General features: G+C 36.4%; 1 non-coding gene across 1 annotated transcript; it reads right to left on the bottom strand.

Annotated features, from left to right (window-relative positions):
• Positions 1-426: 426 nt before the first annotated feature.
• LOC147410043 (small nucleolar RNA R71) lies at positions 427-533 on the bottom strand. The gene has a single exon (XR_015175704.1). It is a non-coding gene; the product is annotated as a small nucleolar RNA R71 (small nucleolar RNA).
• Positions 534-6,905: the final 6,372 nt, after the last annotated feature.

Here is a 6,905-nt window from a genome sequence, read left to right on the forward strand (position 1 = left end):
AAGAATAAGCGAGAAGCTTCTCAACACCATACAATGGCCGACCAAACTAATGGTAATGAAGGTCCTAAGTCTATGCGGGACTATGCTGTTCCATTAATGGATGGGATTCACACTAGTATTCGTCGTCCAACGATACAAGCCAACAATTTTGAACTCAAGCCGCTACTATTCAATGGTACAAGTATCTCAGTTTGGGGGTTCACAGTTGAAGACCCCAATGCACATTTAGCTAATTTTCTAGAGATATGTGCTACGTTTAAGTATAACGGTGTTGATGATGATGCCATCCGGCTGCGACTATTTCCATTCTCATTGAGGGACATGGCGAAGAATTGGTTGAACTCATTGCCAAGGGAATCTATTACCACTTGGGATGACTTAGCGAAAAAGTTCCTGGCTAAATATTTTCCACCATCAAAAACTACAAAGTTGAGGAATGATATTACTACTTTCGTGCAGTTAGACAGTGAATCTCTCTATGAAGCTTGGGAGAGGTACAAAGATTTACTTCGGAGATGTCCTCATCATGCTTTACCGGAATGGTTGATCATCCAAATTTTCTACAATGGATTGGTTGGATCTATTAAAACGATTGTTGATGCTGCAGCAGGTGGATCTCTTATGGCGAAGACATTTGAGGATGGGTATAATTTATTAGAGGAGATGGCCTCTAACAACTTCCAGTACCATACAGAGAGGATGAATCCAAGAAGAACAGCAGGAGTGCATGAATTAGATACTTTTTACTGCTTTGACTGCTCAAGTGGCCTCTTATCTAAGAAGTTTGGATTCATTTGGAGTTCATGTCATTCAAACTCCTATTGTTACATGCGAGATTTGTGGAGACAATCATTCAGGAAATATGTGCCCTAATAATCCAGAGTCTCTAAATTTTATTGGTAACAGACAAAATAATCCATATCTAACTTCTACAATCCGGGCTGGAAAAATCATCCGAACTTCTCTTGGAGTAACAACAATCAAGTTGAGGCCTCTTCATCTACAAAACCCATGTTTCAATCGGGCTATCATTCTCAAGCTCCCCCTAGAGAAAAGAAGCCTTCTTTGGAAGATCTAGTACATCAGATGGGAACCAACACTAATCAGTTCATGACAGATACTAAGCAGTTCATGACAAACACTAATCAGTTCATGACAGAGACTAGAACTCAACTCCAAAGCCAAGCAGCTTCTATTCACAATATGGAAATTCAATTGGGTCAACTTGCTTCAACAATTAACAACCGTCCTCAAGGAACCTTGCCTAGCAATACAGAGACTAATCCAAAAAGAGATGGTAAGGAGCACTGCAATGCTATCACATTGAGGAGTGGAAAAGAGTTGAATGATGTTGTCAAGGAACCAAAGGAACCAGATATTTTAGTGGCAGAAGAAACAGTCTCTAAAGAGAAGGGTGAGCAAGAGAAAGAAACTACAAACCAGATCATAACAAGCCGGGCTTTGAAAATATTACTCATTATAACCCACCCCCACCATTTCCTCAACGTTTTAAGAAACAAAAACATGACGAGCAATTTGCAAAGTTTCTAAATATCTTCAAGAAGTTGCATATTAATATCCCATTCGCTGAAGCTTTAGAGCAAATGCCAAGTTATGCCAAGTTTTTGAAAGATATCTTGACTAAAAAGAGGCGATTGAGTGAATTTGAAACAGTGGGTTTAACTGAAGAGTGCAGTGCTATCATTCAAAGGAAACTTCCAGCAAAGCTTAAGGATCCAGGGAGCTTCACTATACCATGCACAATAGGTAACCACTTCTCTGGTAGAGCTTTGTGTGATTTGGGAGCTAGTATTAATCTAATGCCACTGTCTATATTTCAAAATTGGGATTGGGAGAAGCTTGGCCTACTACTGTGACACTCCAGTTAGCGGATAGATCACTAAAGTATCCAAGGGGAAAATAGAAGATGTGCTTGTTAAGGTTGACAAATTTATATTCCCTGTGGATTTTATTGTTCTTGATATGGAGGAGGATAAGGATGTTCCAATCATTCTTGGTAGACCATTCTTAGCCACAGGTAGGACGCTTATTGATGTGCAAAAGGGAGAGCTTACTATGAGAGTTCAAGATCAAGAGGTGACGTTTAATGTTTTCAAAGCTACGAAGTTCCCCATTGAAGAGCCTGAAGATTGCTATAGAATTGATGCAGTGGACACATGTGTTCGACATGACCATGAAAAAACACTCCCATTTAACCAGCTTGAATTAGCAATCATTAATACTTACAATGAGAAAGATTTTAAGTGTTTTGAGTTGGTAAAATCCTTGGAGACTGCATCAAAATTCTCTCGTTCTAAACCAGAATTTGAGTTGTTAGAAGTACCACCATTAGGTTCTCATTTGAAGTTGTCAACTCATGAATCGTCATCATTAGAGCTCAAGTATCTTCCTAGTCATTTGAGGGAGTTGAGAGATTACAAGAAAGCATTGGGGTGGTCCATAACGGATATTAAGGGGATTTGTCCTTCTACCAGCATGCAGAAAATCCGTATGGATGAATATCATAAGCCCTTTATTGAGTACCAATGTCGGCATAACCCAATCATGAAGGAGGTGGAGATCTTTGATGTGTGGGGAATTGACCATCAAAAATCCACCATCACTCTAGCAGACCCGACATGATTTCAGAGAAAGTCAGGCTGAAGACTGTAAAACAAGCGCTTCTTGGGAGGCAACCCAAACATTAACTCTAAACTCTTTCTTCGTTATTTTATTTTGATTTTCATTATTTTCTTTTTAATTTCAAAAAAAAAAAAAAAATTTATTAGTTTGCTTTGATCATAGTTTTTACAATTTTCTTAATTTAGTTAACTATGTTTTGATTGAAACATGTTGGGAGCCTCTAAACAATTCAAGGGCATTGGCAACATGATGCAAGGCTGTGGAAGTACAAATTGAAGAGGCCGTGGCATCTATTCTTTAACGGCCGTTGCATCTAACAAAAACAGCAGTTCTGATCTCACAGTTCGAAGATGCCATGGCTTAACTCTTCTCAGGCCAAGGCATTAGTCCGTGGCAGAACTGATCAGAAATATTAAAATGGAGGCCATGGCTTAACTCTTCTCAGGCTAAGGCACGAGTCCGTGACAGAACTGATCAGAAACATAAAAATGCGGGCCATAGCATGATATTCTAACAGGCCTCGGCCCGAACTCGTACCCACTTAGAAAAGGGTTACACTTGCCCTACTATTTCTATTGTTACACAATTTCACAACCAACAGTCTCTTCGTGCCTCAACGATAGAAAACTCTTCATCTCTCTCTCTCTTCTTCAGCATTATTCTTATATCTCCCTCTCAATATCCAAGGGTGGCTAAAGAGAGATCAAATCCATGAGTACGACTTCACCAAATTTGAACGGATCTTCCAACTACTCTCTTTGCCAATTTAACCAAATCAAGTGAAGCACCATCAGGTTTTGTCTGTAAGTCTTACATTCAATTAACCTATGTTGCATATTGTGAATAAATATTTGATTATTTGGATTGAAAAATTCGAGTTTTGATTACACTTGTGGTTGTTTGAGAGTGTTTGATGGATTTAATCGATGATTGATGTTGAGTGATTGATGGAGTGATTGATGTTGGAATGGGTGTGTGGATTGTTTGATTGGTGGAGTACTATGTGCTGCAATATGTACGGTCTTTTGTGACAGTAACTGGTATTACTAAATTTTGGGGAGATCATTAATTTTTTGTGCACACCAAGTGTTTGTGAAAAGTTCAATGATAATGAGAGAGGTTGGGAAGGTTAAACTGTTGCAAATTTTGAGGGTTGTTTGATATACATGGTGCTTGCTGGATATAATTGAGTGTAGTTGCTATACTTGTCACTTCGACTGTGGGTGATTGGGTTACTATTACTTATTGTGGAGTCATGATTTTTAACCACCGATTGTGAAAAGTAACAGAACACGAACTTCAACATTTCATCACTACCACCAGGACTGAATGATAACAACAATGAAGATGGCGCGGATGATGCTGATGACTCCTGGCCACCAATAAATATTTCAGGGAAGTTCTTTCACCTACCTTTGATTCTAATTGATTACATTGGGGACAATGCAATAAATAAGTTTGGGGGTGTGAGTAGTATTTTTCTGAAAAACAATTTTCCTTGATTTTTTGTGTTTGCTTTCATGTGTTTAAGTTTAGGTTTGGCATGTTTAAGTTAGTATAAAAAAAATAATAATAAATAAATAAAATAAAATAAAAAAAATTTGTGATGATTTTTGCTTGATAATTTACAGCCAATGATAATGATTTTGATTGAATACATACATGATTCTTAGAAAATGATGGAGGTTGAACTTGTCTGTGTGCTTAACTCTGATGAAATTCATCCTTGTTTTGAACTCTTTTACATTGAGTTTATAATCTTGATGCACTTAGTTGTTTGATACACTTGGAGAATGTTTATGCTTTTGAGTGTGATCCATGATCTCAATGAACTCTAGAACTTATTGATTGTTACTCGAGGCGAAATCCTAGGTTGCACTTGATTAGGGACATGATTTAGGCCATTCTCGGATCGATTGAGCCTTTTAAGCTTACCTATGTTAATTTTATCACTAGTCTTCCTCATTGAGCCTTGTTTCCAATTTTCTTTGGCACCCACAACTCTAACCAAGCCTTTTTGTCTAATTTTTCCAAGATTTGACCCATCACCTCTTAGGCATATTGATTGATACTGGATAATTGTGAGCTATGCAAATAAGGGTTGAAGGTGAAGTTTCGGGAATGTGGAAGGCAAAGTTTCAAGAATATTTAGTTGAGGGTTTGGAAAGTACTTAAGTTGAAAAAAAAAAAAAAAAAATTTATTACTACATCCCTTCTTGTAAAAGAATGCATTGAATCAGATAAGTTTGGGGGTGCAGTGGGCTAAAAAAAAAAATGGTGAATAAAAAGTTGTCAAGGGAATGAAGTGAGAATGAAGTGAAACAAGATTGAGAATGCGGAGTGACTTGATGTTGAAATGTAAGTTTGCGCTCTGTGAGAATCCTAAGAGATTGAGGTGTTTAAGGGGTGATCTAGCCACAAAATTTCCTTTTATCCTACCTTTAACCCAGCCACACATTACAAGCTGAATAAAAGTCCTATTGATTCTTGATTGAGTGACAACCTACATTAGTGGAGAATAGCATGAAAAGTAAGCCTATGGAGCTCATCAATTTCAATATCTAGAGATCATCTGTGTTTACTCTTGATTGCATAAACTGATTTGAGTTGAAAACTGATTAAGTGAAAAGGGGTTGTTTGCACATATGTGGATGGTTCAAGGTGAGGTTGAATAACATTTGGGTTGAAAATCTAGACTGTTTCAATTTCTAAAGTTTTCTTTTGAATTGTGAAATTTGTACAATCTTTGAGGCAAGTGTGGAGAATCAAGCTAGTATCATCACTTGTGTTTTCTTTATTTTAAATTTCTTTCCCAGTAGTTAGGTTTTTCTTTGTTTTTTTTTTGCTCGAGGACTAGCAAAATGTTAAGTTTGGGGGTATTTGATGAGTAGGTTTTATACCTACGAATTAACCACTTTTAAATATAATATTTTGTTAAGTTTAGAGTCTTTTAGTTGTTTTTATTTAAGTTTAGTTAGTTTTATACTTTTTATGTGATTATATGTTTTTATTTGATTTTTATGCTTATTTTACAAATTAGGAACAATATGGAACATTGGGATAGGTGCATACGTTTAAAAGAAATTCTGACTCCAAATTGGTTCACTCTCGGAAGAAGGAAGCTAAGCATACAAGCTAAAAAGTCTTCAAGCCGCAGCTTGATAGAAAACGAGGCCGCGACGGGAATTCAAGAATGGCATAACAGAAATATAAAAGTACAAGCCGCGGCATGATATATTGGGAGGCCATGGCCTGCTTACGTTTCCAGCTTTACACGTTAATTTGTGGTGACCGAATTAGAGACGGATTTTGGGACTCTTAAACTCTAATGACTCCATATCTATAAATAGGAAAGTTTAACATTTATTTGGGAACAGAAGTTTTGGGGTTTTTCTTGGAGGCAGAAGATTGAGAAGGAGGACGGGAATTGGAGATCGGCTCTTGAGTTTTATCTTCTTTAACTTTAACTCTTCTCTTATTTTGTAATCTAAGAATGGCTAAATACTTTTTGATTTTTTTTTCTTTTCAATGAAGAACTAATTTCTATTCTAGGGTTATAATGGAACCCATTCATGATATTTGATTAGTTTTCTTTCTTTCTTCTATGATCCCACATGTGATTGTTTATTCTATCCAATGTTTAATGCGATTTGATTAATTGATCATTGATTGAATTGATTTGGTGAACCTTAATAATATCGGCAGAGTTATTTTGTGTTCATGACCTAGATAGATTAACATATGCTAATTTGAGATAGGAATATACTCAGGTTGCATGTGCATTCCTTATGAGAACTTATTCTTAATGAATTCTTCTTGATTTGATTCTCATAGGCATATAGGGAATTAGTCTAGAATGGTATTTTTACATGACCATCGGAAGAGGCTTGTAGAGAATTTAGTGTTCTTGGATGACAACCATAGTGGATTAATTTATCATAGAGGGAAGGAGAATTAAATCAAGTGGATTGTTTGGGGGAAATTATAAACCTAGATTTTATTACTCATTGATTTTAAATCTGCAAGTTTATTTCCTCCGTTAGTTTTCTTGTTTAGTTTTAATTCCTATTTTTACTTTTGTTTGGATAAAATTAGAGTGAGATAAATTGGTAATTAGCAATAGATTGGTATTTAGTCTCCGTGGGAACGATACTTTCTTATCACTTTATTACTTGTTTCGATACGTATACTTGCGTGCGTAAATTTAGACAACAATGCACAGTTGAATTATGCCACCACTGAAAAGGAATTGCTAGCAGTTG

This window comes from Akebia trifoliata, chromosome 2, assembly GCF_017979445.1.
Source record: "Akebia trifoliata isolate Shusen 1 chromosome 2, ASM1797944v1, whole genome shotgun sequence".
Lineage (NCBI taxonomy): Eukaryota > Viridiplantae > Streptophyta > Magnoliopsida > Ranunculales > Lardizabalaceae > Akebia > Akebia trifoliata.